The sequence below is a fragment of the Triturus cristatus genome, chromosome 5_1 (genome assembly GCF_964204655.1).
Source record: "Triturus cristatus chromosome 5_1, aTriCri1.1, whole genome shotgun sequence".
In the NCBI taxonomy this organism is placed as follows: Eukaryota; Metazoa; Chordata; class Amphibia; order Caudata; family Salamandridae; genus Triturus; species Triturus cristatus.
The window spans coordinates 36941489-36956899 of record NC_140587.1 but is presented as its reverse complement, the minus strand read 5'-3'; the positions used below and the strand labels follow the sequence as shown (position 1 = coordinate 36956899).

General features: G+C 49.5%; 1 protein-coding gene across 5 annotated transcripts in view; it reads right to left on the bottom strand.

The window, feature by feature from the left end:
- Positions 1-2563: 2563 nt before the first annotated feature.
- The window catches only part of LOC146830082 (uncharacterized), an 80796-nt gene continuing 67948 nt past the window's right edge, over positions 2564-15411 (bottom strand). For all 5 annotated transcript variants that reach the window (XR_014961364.1, XR_014961365.1, XM_085604314.1 and 2 more), the window contains one exon: positions 2564-2953. The gene's annotated coding sequence lies outside the window, so the exon portion shown is untranslated. The remainder of the gene's footprint in view (positions 2954-15411) is intronic.

The window sequence follows — 15411 nt, the reverse complement described above, 5'->3', positions numbered from 1 at the left end:
TGGGTCCACCTGTATTTGCAGCAAAATTCAATAACAAAATGCTTATAATCCAAGATAGGATCCCTGTGGGATCCCCTTATCATATATGGGGGGAGGGGGAGCAGGGTATTCCTACCCTGCCCCCCTTTCTTTTCTTTGTACATGTTTTGTGCTTTTCAGCTTGAAGCCAAGTCACAAGTTGGCTGCCAACACTTCCTGAATAAATTGTTGGCAGACAATCAAATTTCAGTAGGATCCACATGTCCACTGCAAGGACTCACAACCCCAGATATCAATATTTCTTTTAACTTAAATATCTCTAAAAGTGCTGAACAGATTTACACCAAATCACACAAAGCACGCTTTCTGGACCAACATCTAGCTTTCTGCCTAATTTGGTGTAATTCCATGCAGCGGTTCTGGGTGTAGTCATGTAAACAAAAATGAAAACTCCCCATAACCATAACATGGGGAAAATGTTTTTTGGAAACCCCTTTTTTCTCAGACCCCACTTGACGGATCACGCCGAAACTTTCAAGACAGCAAGACAGCAGCTGAATCAAAAAGGGGAAGTTTTCTGAAAATTTCGTTAAGATTCATCAAGCAGCGCCAAAGTTATTGACAAAACAAAAAACACTTTTCCGGTGGAAACTTTGGTCGAAACTTTAACTACCTACTAACTTTCTATTTTTTCAAAGGTGTTTCACACACCAAACAGTGTTGACGAGTCCTCTGGCGAGCAGGAAAAACGTTTGCATTGGGAAACCTTCACAGATTGCTGTGACTACCTTTAAAATAATAGAAAGTTGCAGAGTTCGATTTTACGGTGCTTGACATAGCACTGCCTTTTGGCACCAACGGCATTCTGGAGCCTGCAGGCAATACACCATCCTGGAGTTTATATATATATTACCTACTGGCAGTTGCCAATAGGTAGTTATAGTTAGGACCATGTTTCTATAGACAAAGAGCTTTTTGACTTACCTATATCTTTGGCTTCGTTTGACGAATCTTCACGAAATGTTATAGCAAGACCCGAAGGCTAACATTGTACTAACATTATGTAATGATCTTTATTGCTACTTCTCCAACAGTACTGGAGTATTAGCAAAAACGATCATTGTATAATGTTAGCATAATATTAGCCTCTGTGTCTTTAATAAAATCCTGATTTTCAGCCCACTAGGCTTTGGAAAATCTAAATTTTGGTTCGCAGATCACGCTTTCAGTTATTTGGTGTAAATTCATTCTGTAGTTGTTAATAAATGCAATGGAAAGCAAACAAGGATATCTGGGCGCAGCCTAAGCACATATCTCATGGTGAGATCTGATTGGCTGTCAGCACTTCAACCAGAAATTGACAGCCGTCTTGGGACCAATATACATGATAGCGCCCCATGGAAATACATTGTAGTGAATGGCAGGTGTTGAGGGTCACAAAAAATCCTTTATTGATGGTACGATAATTATTTTGGGAATTGTGGTGATTTCTAAGGTGATTTTACCCTGCGACAAAGCGTTTTGCTGAGAGTCAATCAATTATGTTTGAGAGAAAACAGTTTCCTAATGACTTTCCTATAGAGGGTATAGAAGGTGCTCCAGATGCTAACAGGAAAGCATATTTTCTGTAAATCCACACTATCTTCCTCAGCCATCTGAGAATGAAGTCCGACATTCTCAGTAACTCATGCACTTCTTGCAGGAGCAGCCTGTCCGTTTATTCCCATTTCTTCTACTTCAGTCTTCCAGAGTGTACTAAAGAAAAACTAGAGCGCTGGCAGTCTTATTTATGGTAAAAGTGAGCCACACCTGAGGCCATCTTGAATCCAACTGGTAAAACTTAAAACATTTAAATTAAAAAGAAACACATGAAGGAGGTTCATTTAATCATATAAATTATTGGTAGTGCTGTAGAATGAAAAATTAGGCCATCCAGAGTGTTCTAAAGAACAACTAGAGCGGTAGCAGACTTACTTTTGACAAACTTGAGGCACAACTGAAGCCATCATGATTGAATCAAACTGGTAAAACTTAAAACATTTAATTGAGAAAGGAACAAAATGAGGGGTTTCATTTTGTCATAGAAATGATGGTTAGTGCTTTAGAAAGAAAAATCAGGACATATTTTAAGTGAGTTCTCATATATCTTCATTTTCTATTTCAGTACAACATTCTAACATGTAGACTGAAATATGCACTTTCAAAACCAGCAGCAGACTGCCAGTTAACTTCCTGGGGAAAGGCTACAGTGTTCTGATGAGCAACTAGAGTGCTCATATTCTAAATTTATGCCAAAAGTGTGGCTCATCAATCGAAGTGGAAAACTGAAGGCATTTTCTACTGAGGATACTGCAGTAAATGAGGAGACGAGGGAGCTTCATACCAAATACATCTCCCAAGATGGCCACAAGAGATAAAAGAGCCCAAATATCACAAAAATGTGGTCCAAGTATAGCCCAATGTCATAAGTATGCAAAACACCCACACTTATTGGGCTTCTTTATAAAAGTGCATGAAAGGATTACAAATTTGCAAACATTCATGACAAGAATTTTCAATTCTATTAAGGACACGGAGGCGAGGATTATGCTTCTCATTTCTTTCCTCTTTATTAACAGCAGCCAATAAACACACTTTATTCAGAAAAACTACAAAACCCATGAGCACCAGGTGACCATAGAGACTATCCCTATATAGGGAATAACTGAGGTAACCACTTCCTCTTTCTTTGCATGATCTCGGAACCATTAAGTCCAACTTCTTCAAACTCAATCCTGAAAACTCGGTCTGTGATGGAAGAGTACTTTACGAAAAACCAAGGTATCTTGAAGTCCAACATGGACAAACTTCCGATCCTGGGGACGGATCCTTGAACCTTGTACAACTGGTGGATAACTGCATTGCCTCACAGGAGTGAAAAACACTCCACTTGGCCCAGCGTAGAGTTAGATCACGCTTCACTTGCCATTCGTATCTGCAACAAAAAGAAAATCCGTTATACCGGAAACCCCATAAGATATCATAATCATTGAATCAGACAAAACAGGGGGAAAAATATTATATACAATTTAGTCAGGATGCAATATTAATAGCATAACTGCAGTAATCACAATATATGACTGAATAACAGCATTGATAATAGTACATAATCCATACATAATCCAAAATAGGTTTATAGTAGAATGACTTGAAGGTGGTCTCTGTAGACCAATCAGCCACATTCATTATATCAGCCAGACTTACTTCCAGAGAAAACGATGTGGATGTCATTGCCCCTCTAACAGAGTGAGGACAAAATTTGGAGACCTCAATGCTTGCTTCGCTCATTGGCCAACGCACCCATCTAGACAAAGTAGCTGGGGTCACTGGGCGAAAGGGCTTCTGTAAATCAATAAACAACTGAAGCTGCATATCTGAACGAAATTCAGCCGTACTCACCTCATACGCTTTAACACACTGAACCACACACAATTTCAGATTATCCAGAAAAGCTGGATAAGACAATGAATTGGTATTACATTTGGTACGTTTGAAAATAACAAAAGTGACCCCTTCAGCAGAGAATAGACGTCCCGCTAGATCCAAAGTACGGATGTCAGAGACTCTCTTGCAAGAGACTAGACATAACAACATAGCCAGCTTGGCGGAAAGCTGTTTTCGTGAAAGGTACTTGTTAGCGGGCCAGTTTTCTAGGAATCGTAGGACAACAGAGATGTCCCATAGGACCGAATATTTAGGGCACGGAAGTTTGACCATCCGAATACCTCTAAGCAATTTACAAACCAAGGAATGTTCACCTACTGGTTTGCCATCCACTTGAACATGCCCTGCCGAAATGGCAGACCGAAAGTTATTGACCGTTCTGTATGCTAGGCCAGAAGAAGCTAGGGAGGCTAAGTAGTTCATGACCATGGAGACATTTGCTGTAGTGGGATCGAACTCCCGTTGACAACACCAGCTACACCATCTGTTCCATGCCGATGAATACCGCTTGTGGGTGTTAGCGGATCATGCCTGTTTAATGAACTCATGAGCGTCTCTCGAAAGACCTGGGATCTCCAATCTATCCCTGAAACTCGCCATTCCAGAGGAGGTTGACCTCCCTCTATCAAGGGATGCGGAGCCTTCTGAGGATCCAGCAATAGGTTCCATCTCTGTGGAAGAAGGATCGGCGCAGCACAAGACATTTCAAGGATGATCGGGAACCAAGCTTGCACCCTCCACAATGGGGTGACTAAAAGTAGCTCTGCTTGCTGATGTCTGGTTTGAGAAAGAACAATGGGTATCATCATAAACGGAGGGAAGGAATAGCACAGGACTGGGGGCCAGTTCTGAAGGAACGCATCCGAGGCTATCGCCTCTGGGTCCGGACGCCAACTGTAAAAATTTGGGAGTTGCCTGTTGAGACGTGATGCAAACAAATCTAACTGGCAAGTACCCCATAGTTGGTTCAGAAATCGGAAAACCCGAGGGTGAAGCCTCCAATCGCTTAAGTCCCGCAGGTAACAAGAGTGCCAATCTGCTACCTCGTTGCTGCATCCCGGGAGATACTCTGCCACTACTGATATTCTGTGTGATAGGCAGTAATGCCAAAAATTCTTGGCGATCTCCGCTAGAATTCGGGAACTCGTTCCTCCCAACTTTTTCACGTATCGGACCGCCGATACGTTGTCCATTCGTAAGAGAATGCAGCAATCTGTCTTCTGAGGAGACAGACTACAGATCGCAAACGAGCCTGCCAGCAGCTCCAGGCAGTTTATATGTAAGGAGAGTTCGTCCTGAGACCATCGACCCCCTGTGGAGATCGGATTGCAACGGGCTCCCAAACCCCAATGACTGGCGTCCGATTCGATCACTACCTCGGTACTGGATTCGAACATGGCTCTGCCATTCCACGATTCCATGTGGTCTAGCCACCACAACATTTCTAACCTCGCTTCCTCGGATAGAGGAATTCTTTCTGCATATCCAAGGCCTTTGTGGAGATGTTGAATCTTCAATCGTTAAAGAGTGCACGGTAGTGAAGGGGCCCCGTAAAAATGGCTTGTATCAAAGAGGCCAGCAGACCGACAATCCGGGCTACCAACCTCAAGGATACAATCTGTTTGCTCACAATCAACTTCAACTCTTTCTTGATTGCTCTGATGTTCTGAGTTGGGAGAAGAAGCTGGCAGCTCCTGGAATTGATCTGGAAACCGAGAAATTCGATAGATTGCGTGGGAGACAGAATGGACTTTTGAGGATTCACCACGAATCCCAGAATCTGAAGTAAATTGAAGGACCTTTCCAGATGCATGTCCACAAGCTGAGGACAGCGAGCCATGATAATGATGTCGTCCAAGTAGACGATCAACCGAACACCGCGCGTCCTCAAGGATTCCACCACCGGGTGGAGAAGTTTCATGAAGCACCATGGTGCTGATGAAAGCCCGAAGGGAAGGACCTTGTATTCGTAACAAACGTCCTGCCAGAGAAACTGAAGAAGCCGACCATGTGGGGCGTAGATGGGCACGGATAGGTATGCATCCTTTAGATCTAGATGGACCATCCAATCCCCTTCTTGCAGGAGGTTGTGCAAAAGATGGATGCTCTCCATCTTGAAGTGACGGTAGATTATCCACCAGTTGAAATCTTTCAAATTTAGGACCAACCTCGACCCGCCCTCTTTTTTCTGGACTAGTAAAACATTGCTTAGAAAAAACCCGTTGGATGAAGTTGTGTGGCAACGGTGGCCCCTTTCTTCAGGAAAGAGTTTATCTCGTCTGTAATAAAACTCTTTCGTGATGGGAAAAATATATTGGAGGGGGCAGAAAACTCTGAACGGGGGTATCGTACAGCTCTAGTTTGTAACCCTGGACCGTCTCCAAGATCCATGCATCTTGCAAGATCGTCTACCAGACCTGTAGGAAAGATTGGATTTGTTCCCCCAAAATCACTTCTGAACACAAGATGAGCCTCATCTGCATTTTCGTCGTCTTGATGTTTACCCTGGTTGCCTCCAAATCTGCCCCTCCGGAACCGGTTCTTTGCTCTCAGGGTGGGGTAGAAGGAGGAATTGCCAGAATTGAGGTCTTGATACCCTCCTCTCTGTTGATACTGGCCACGTGGGGCACCTTGGTTAGACCCCCGGCAGAACGACCGCCCTCGGTATCGTCCGGCCCTGGTGAAAACCAGACGGAAAGCGCGTTTGAGGTGGCTACAAATTTGGTTAATTATTTTTAAAATGGTTGACCAAATAGGAGACCCTGAGCCACGGGCCCTGCCTCCGAAGAGGAAAGGTCCGCCAGTTTGGGATCCAGTTTGAGGAGGATAGACCATCTCCTCTCACTGGACATGGCGCAATTGGCGTTGCCGAACTGGCACACTGCCCTTTGCCCCCATCCTATTAACTCATCAGGATCTATTGTTGCCTATGACTCCTTGGCTTTGAAATCCATTTCCAAAATCTTGGTTAGAGGCCCCAACAAATCTAGTAATTTGTCCTGACATCACCGCCAGGCATGGTCAATGCCCTTCTTGGAATCCTTAGAATACTTTTTTAAATAGGTTAACATGGTCGGCTCCACCGCCAAATCCGGTCTCGGGCATTCCACCCAAAGTCGTGCCCTGACGTCCTTATCAAAGGGAGGTCGAAGGTGCGATTGGACATAATCCGCTACCTCTTGCGGCGGGAGCCATGCAGTCCATGTTGGGGTGGACAATGTCCGCAGGTTCAAAGGTGAGGAGCTTGGGCTGAGAGGGGGTATCCAAGTGACACTCCTTCCTAGTTTTCTTCGCAGGCCTAGGAGCCTCCCCTTGCTCTAAATCTTGCCCTGAGGAAGAGTCCCCATTTGACCCCCTGAAGGGAGTCCGTAGCCTCATCTGGTGTAGTATAGGCGTGATCATTCGCCAAGGCTTTGGATTGGCATGCAAAATCCTTCGTATGAGGATTGACACTCTTCTTTCCACTGGGCTTGGGCCAGGCAACAACAGAAGGGAGCCACCCCTGCTGAAGCGCATAGTTGTTTAAGTGGCGTTTCAGGGGTGCAATCGATCTTACCAAGGCCGAATTAACCGATTGCTGCACCCCTGCGTTTAAGGCCTCCACGAGGTCCTGTTCTAAAGAACCTGATGGTTCAGAATCAAAGTATTCCTCCTCGAAAAAGAAGTCGGCCATGCTGAACAAATAAACGGGAACAAGCCACCAATGATCTGTCAATATGTGAGGTGAAACTCAGTCAGAATGAGGAGTCACGGGGGAGAGGAACAACCCCAAGCCAAAACAGACACAATATCGTTAGTTGGTGGAGAGAGGGCTTTCCAACCTCTCTAGGCAAGGTCTATGCGTTATTTTACTGCCCTCCGCAACCTACAGGCATCGGTGGCTTGAGGACGGGCAAATTCAACTTTGAAACGGAGCGTTTTCCCGCTCTGTGCAATACGTACGATCTTTGACGGGTTAATGCAAATGTAATGTAAATGATCTGGCCGCCCATCATCGTGAAAAGAGGACTCTGCGCGATTGTGCGATGCGCAGTCCTCGCCCCCGCACTCCATCTGCACCTGGAAACTGCTTCAGGCACACAGCACCTGGCAGGGGAAGCGATGCACTCCCAAGCGGTGTGCGACCTCGACGCGGGACTGACACTGAGGACTAAGCGAGTTACCAGGAGCGCTTCCAACTACATCTATAAAGATCACCAATATGTTAGACAATACAGTAGAAAGAATATTAGCCACAAATGCTCACACACTCTCATTTGCACTCGCTATTGAATGTCCTAACCCATACACCACCATACAATGAGAGTAGTAAGGGAAAGGCACTTAACTGGCTGGGGAGCAGCAAAGAAAGAGGCAGTGGTTACCTCAGCTATGCCTTATATAGGGATAGTCTCTATGGTTATAGGGCACCTGGTGCTCATGGGTTTTGTAGTTTTTGTGAATAAAGTGTTTTTATTGGCTGCTGTTAATAAAGAGCAAAGAAATGAGAAGCGTAATCGGAGCCTCGTGTCCTGACATAGAACTAAAACATACTAACCATTTAGGAATGGTGTGACAAAATGGAAAAATGAAAAAGGTTTTTATTTGCTGCCTTCCGCACGATCAGAGGGTGCAAACTTGAAAATGCTGCTCTTAATAGTTGTTTTGTTTGAGAGCAGTGTGTCATTCTTATGCTTAGTTTTTAGTTATCCGATCTGATTAGACCCAAAAATATATATATTTTTTTTTTTGAAACAGTTTATTACAGAATCCAAAAAATATACAAAGATGGGCCTACAACCTTCAGGCCGGCCGCTAACAAGCAAGAGGAGCATATGATACAGACAATAGCACGCATGCTGCGGCAGAGGGAAATGTACAGGAGGTAGAGGCGTCGGTAGCCACACCATCCGGACCCCACATAACGGTTTCATTTTAATATAAATAACAACAAAAAACAAATCCACAAGGCAACCCACAATCAGAAACAGCAGCATGTGCTCCCCTAACAGGGGGACCCCACCAATCCATAGGAGTATCAAGGGGGGGAAAAGGTCAGGACGGGGACTAAGTAGACTCAGTGCCCGGAACCGGGAAGATAAACTGGCTAAGGGGACGGGGCCGGTGACGGATCGGGCAATAACGGCGGGGTACAGATTCCCCCCCGGTAGGCGTTCCAGGGGCCCCATACTTTCACCCATGTCCCAGGCTTACCTCTCGCAACATACACCACCTTTTCCCGAAACATGCACCAATCCATGTTATCCTTCCATGCCGAGACAGTCGGCGACCTCTGGGAACCCCACAGTTGAGCAATGTCGCGTTTGGCCACCATATATCCCAGAGTCACCCACCACGTTTGCGGCACAGAGTAGTCGGTTGGCTCCCACACATTCAGAAGACATCTCCTCGCCTCGGGCAGCAGCGACACACGCGTAACTACCCGCAGAACCTCATGCACACCACGCCAGAATCGCGCCACCTCCGGGCATTCCCACAAAATATGGAGAAAGGTCCCCAAAGAAACACACCCACGCTTACATAACCCGTCCTCCGCATAGCCCATACGCTTTAGCCTTGGCCCCGTAACATAGACCCTATGGAGTATCTTGAGCTGGACGAAGCGAAGACGGCCGGTATGGCCACCTCTTTCGGGGAGGCCACTGCAGACACCCAGTCCTCGTCATCCAGCTCCAATCCATCGGCAACCCTTGCCTCACGAAGGTTAATCAGCAGTCCCGAACGGTCGTTGATAAGTTTTTTATAAATTAATGAAATCGTGCTGTCCGGTACATGCCCATCTAGCACTCTATCCTCCAGAGGGGAATACTCCGGGATGGAGGCAACGTCCGGGAATACGGAGCACAACGCATGGCGGATCTGCATATATCGAAAGTACTCCCTGTCTTGCAACTGGAATTCCTTCTGCAGCACCTCGAACGTTTTGAATCCCCCCCTCGTCCAGAGGTCACCCACCCTGCTGATGCCTATCATGTCCCACTTCTCAAAGCCCTTCGAGGTCCACAGGGAGCCCAACTGCTCAGATGCGTATAGTGGCGACGCCCGGGTCAAACGATCTTTCCACCCCATCGCCACATTAGCCGCGTGCCACACTCGTACCATGACACGCGTGGGCCCCGTCAGACGTGCGTCGAGCGAGCTGGAGTAAAGCGCTCGATTATAGTCACCACCCGGCAGTAACATCTTATCCATTTCAAAGGCCGGGTTTAGAGCGGGCCCGTACAGGCCGTGATTGATCGCAGCCAGCTGGGAGGCCCAATAATACCGTTTGATATCCGGGAGGGCAATCCCCCCGTCATACCACGGGAGCGTCAGCTTCGCCAGGGCGATACGCGGTCTACCCTCCCAGAACAGTCGGCGCTGCAAACTCTCCACCTCGCGAAAGTAGCGCGCCGGGACGACGTCCATTGTGTTCTGCAGAGCGTACAGGAAACGCGGCAGCGACATCATCTTAAACAATGCCGCCCGGCCGAGCGGCGAGAGCGGCAAGCGCCTCCAACACGCGACATCCTCCTTCAGGCGCTGGAGGGGGGGAAGCAAGTTCTGACTATATCGGGCCTCCGCGTCCAGGGTAATGAAGACACCCAGGTACCTGAATCCCCGCGGGGCGATCTGGATAGGACAACCCCGCGGAAGGAAAGGATCCTCCCCAGAGAGAACATACACACACGATTTAGCCCAGTTGATGACAAGGCCGGAGTTAAGGCCAAATGAGTGCAATACATCAACCAGTACTATCAGTGATTTACGTGGGGAAGCCAGGTACAGGAGAATATCATCAGCGTATAGAGATACGCGGTCCTCATACTCGGGAGTCCAACGGAGACCACGGATAGAAGGATGCCACCGCAGCCACTCCGCCAGGGGCTCCAAGGCAAGCGCGAAAAGGAGCGGCGATAACGGGCAGCCCTGCCGCGTGCCCCTGCCCAGCTCGAACGGAGCTGACACTCTACCGTTCACAACCACCTGCGCCAGCGGTCCAGAGTACAACAATTTTACCCAACCGATGAATCCTGGGCCAAACCCAAACTTCGCGAGCGTCGCCCAAATATATGGCCACTCAAGTGTGTCAAACGCCATAGTGGCGTCCAAGGACGCCAAAATGGCCGGCTCCCGTAGGAACGGGACACGTGCGAGCACCCCCTGCAAACGCCGCAGGTTAAGCGCTGTGTTGCGATGAGGAATAAAGCCGGACTGATCCTGGTGAATCAAGTCGCACACTACGCCAACCAGCCGATTGGCCAACACCTTGGCGAGAATTTTGGGCTCCGCATTCAACAGCGAAATAGGCCGATAGGATGTGACCCGGTCCCGCGGCCTCCCCTCCTTATGAATAACCACGATAGTAGCCAGACGCTGGTCTAGCGGGAGGGAACCCGCCGAGTGGGCCGCGAGGAACATAGCACGGAGATGCGGCGCCAGCGTATCCGGTCGCAGTTTATACAACTCGATGGGAAGACCATTAGGACCCATGGCCTTACCGGAAGCGACCGAGCGTATGGCTAGGGCAATTTCCTCGGATGTTGGAGCGGCGTCCAACGACACTCTGTCCTCCTCCGAAAGGGAAGGCAGCGCGATATCTCTGAGCAGGGCATGGGAATCCTCTTCCGAGCGGGAGGACACCGGGGAATACACCCCACGGAAATAGTCCGCAAAGCAGGAGACAATGTCTTCCGGTTCGGTGACACACACACCATCCTGTTTCTCAATCGACGGGACCACTCGACTCGCTCTCTCCTTTTTGTCCAGCCACGCAATCAATTTACCAGCCTTATCACCCACATCATACAGTCTCCCCTGTTGCTCTCTACTGAGGCCCCTGGCCGCCTCCGTGACTAGGGCCCTATAGGCCGCTTGCTTGAGTCGGAGAACATGTAATTTGTCATCCGTCACCCCACATTCTAGATCACCCTCCAACTCGGTTATCTCAGCTTCAACACGGGTCACCTCCTCCCGCTCGCGCCTCCGGGAATGGGAAATAAGGGACAGGGCCTCTCCCCGGAGTACCGTCTTGAACGCCTCCCACAGAGAGACCGCCGACGACACAGACCCCACATTATCGTCAAAGTATCGCTTAAGGGATTTAACCAGCTCTGCGCGAATGGTGGGGTCACGCAGGTACCAGGGATTAATCGGGACCACCCTACCCTCTCCCCTCGGAAGAATATCAAAGTGCAACAAGAGCGGGGAGTGGTCTGAAATACCCCGTGCCAAATGGCGCACCTCCCCTATCCTCCCCACATGCGCCGCCGGAACCAGGACATAATCTAGCCTTGAGAGACTACCATGAGCCCCTGAATGGAAGGTGTACTGTAGCTGCGTGGGATGTTTCAAACGCCAACAATCCACCAGCCCCAAGGTATCCAAGAGGCCAGACAACCACGCTTGGGCACGGGGGAGATCCCTAGGGGGGTGACGATCCACAGTTCCGGAAACCACATCGTTAAAATCCCCCCCCACCACTAGAATCCCCTCCGGAAGGCCAAGGAGGAGGCGCCCCAGATCGGCAAAGGTGGTCGTCTGCAGCCCCGGCGGGACATAGACAGACACAAAAACGACCACTCTGCCCTCCATTCTACCCACCAGAACCGTGTAACGTCCCCTGTCGTCATGGAGCACCTCATCAATTTCCAACGGGAGCGAGCTCTTAACCATAATGCCCACACCCCTTGAACCAGACGTGAAGCCCGAATGGGCCACAAGGCGGTAGCCCCGTCGATTCATAGCACAAAAGGAGTTGCCAATGAGGTGTGTCTCCTGCAGAAAAACTATATCGGGTGAAATTCGTTTCAGGAACTGCAGGACCACACCTCGTTTTATCCTGTCCCCCAGTCCATTAACATTCCAGGACAACAGACTCAGTCCCCTACCCCCCATCATAAACAGAGGCAATCACTCGTCCCCCAGAGAGCACTTTAGAAATAGCACAACAATACTTTTGCCTTGTGGTGTAAACGAACAACACCCCCACCCCAACCCACCCGCCCCAACAAAACTCCCCCCTCCCTGCACCCCTGCATGAGCCCAGACAGCCCCCCCAACTTGCAGTGTGCCTGTCGCCCCTATATAATGAAACTAGCTAGACCCCCTAGAGGAGGAAAGAGTACCCCTTCTAGACCCCACACAACCTCCAAGGGAGGGGAAAAAACAAAGACAGAAGCTTGGCCGAAAGTGGCATCATAGTCGTCCAGAGTGAGGCCCAATATCAACACCTCAGTCTCGATCCAGTGGGCCGTCTCCTCCCGCCGCCCCCCCCCGCCAACCCGATCACAACCCCTAAACAGAGTGTCCAGCCAGTCCCCGGCCGCTTCGGGACGATCAAAAAAGTGCATGCGACCATCCACCTCTACCCGCAGCCTCGCCGGGAAGAGCATGGCGTATTTTAAGTTCATGTCCCGAAGCCGGCGCTTGACGCCCAGGAAACTCAGTCTCTGCTTCTGGACTGCTTGGGTGAAATCCGGATAAAAGTTCACCTCCATATTTTCCAGCTTGATCGGCCCTTGCAGTCTGGAGGCTTGCAGGATCGCGTCCCTGTCCCGAAAGTTAAAAATCCGGGCAATGAGAGGCCGCGGAGGGGCTCCGACCCTCGGCCTTCCCCCGGGAACTCTATGAGCCCTCTCCACGGCAAAGAATTTACTCAGTCCCCGAGGCTGGAGATGGGTAGTGATCAGGTCCTCTACAAAGAGATCCGCCGCCGCCTCCTCCCGTCCCTCGGGTGCGGATGTTATTCCTCCGGGCCCAACTCTCGGAATCCTCCAGGCGCCGGTCCATAAGCGCACTCGCCTGGCGAAGTCGGTGCACCTCCGTTTGGAGGGCCGCCACCTCAGTCGTGAGGCCCGACGCGGTGTGGGCCAAAGAATCGACCCGGTCGTTGGTCTTGGAGAGATCAGCCCTCACCAGGCTGACATCCACGAGGACCGCGTCGATCTTATGCGCCAAGGTGTCGAACCGCTGGCCCACCGAGGCCTTCATCTCAGCAATGGCGCCCATGACGTCTTGCAGAGTCAGATCCGTGGGCAAATCCGGGGTATCTGGGGGGCACTCAGAGGACTTGTGCGGTCCGCCGGGAGATCCCCTCTGGAGGGTGTAGCGGTCCATGATGTTGGCCTGATGTACGGCGCCACGCCGGGTCGACTTGGCCTTCGACCGATCTCCATCTTGTTTCGTGGCCATCGTCGCGGGTCTCACACCCGCAACAGCTACGCCGTTGAGGGCAGGCAATCCGGGCCACGAGCTCCGGGGGGCCACCCCAGGTCGGCGGGGTGGGTCACAGCAGGCAGGCAGGCAGGGTCTCCCAGCGAGGCCACCCCAACACAAAGAGCTCCGCGCTCTCACTTGCAAAGACGGCAAGGGGGTGTGAAAGTGAAAGTGCGGGGTACGCGAGTCGCCAGGCCCAGCCCGCCGCTGTTGTTCACTTCGCCACTGGGTCACCCCTCAGCGCAAATCCGGGGTCCGGAGAGAAGTAGGCCGCAAACTTCAATCGGTGCTCACTCCGGCACCCGAAGTCCGATTCGAAAACGGGAAACGGGTACCACCTCGGCTCAGGCTCACCGACACAATCCCCTCAACCGAGGCAGGATGAAGACAGGATAAACGTAGGAGGTTGCGGAGGTCCTCGGGAGCCTCGCACCTACGCGGCCATCTTGGTTGCGCGCTAGGCTCCTCCTCCCGACCAAAAAAGATTTGATCAACAAACTCAATTTTCAGATATGTGTGTCGTGTAGTTCCTTGGAGTCCCCCAGGACCTGCACGTTTTGGATGACCTAAACTGAGAGTTTGGTGTCCCAACCACTTCCGGACACCCCCACAGGATATGTCACCCGTTAGACCAGCTAGCTCTACAGTGCCACTACCACCCCCCTGTATTCTACAGAGGTGTGTGTAGTCTCTGGCAACCACTGAACATGACAACCCTGATTCCTTAGGGATCATGGAAAACAGTGCAGTACTTTTCGCTCAGACACTCGTTCTTGCTTTCTCTCAGAAAATACACAGGCTGGCAATTAGGACATTTCAATAATTATTTATTGTTCCAGCGACAATCTGGTGTAAAACATGAGGTGCAACAATTAGTAGACAGAAGCATATGAAAGAGATTGCTAGTACCAATATCGTAAATAATTAATACATTTCTACCATAGTGCTAATGAGACGAACATAAGCAGTTCAGATAAAAACAGTAGCACTTACATATTCCTAAAATGCGCACCCTAAGTATTTCGCTAAAATGTACCTAGCCTAAGAGACACCGTTGCTGCGTTGAGGATGACAACCTGCAAGGGATGTCAGACCGCGGTGTGTCGAAGATTCGGCATGCAGGACCCCCGTCTCCGAGTTTTTTGATGAACCCAGGAAGGAAAGAAAGGAACGTGATACCTGTCAGGTTTATTAATGTTATCACAATTCCTAAAGTTGTACCTCTTTTCAGAGGACTCCCGTTGGGGAGACTCACCCCTTGATCGGGACTTCTTTTCCGAATTATTTTTAGAATTTTATCTTCCCATTTCTTTTTAGAAGAAGTGGGTGCTTGCTTTAATTTGTCTTTGTCTGGACTACCCGCCATTTGTGGCTTCCCTGCTTTGGTCCCCAAATTATCTCTACCTAATGCAGCATAGGTTTCTCCATTAATTTTGGGTAGTTCTCACTCCCTATTTCTCTGTGCTATCTCCCTTAGGCGGCTGTGTATGGCCACTGCTGCTGCCTCCCCTTTTATGTTGCTCACCATGATTGCAGAGACTTGGCCAATATTACCCATCAGTTTCATTCACAAGTACAGGCCAGGTCCTGCCCCATACGCATTCTGTATTTGTTTCAATACTTCTGGAACTACTGCTAAGAAAGGAGTACTGTGTATTCTGATGTAAGTGGCAGCAAAGTTTGTTCCCCCAGTGGTACAATCCTCAATCGACCCCATTGGCAAGCAAATCGTTAACATTCTATGTTTTTCCT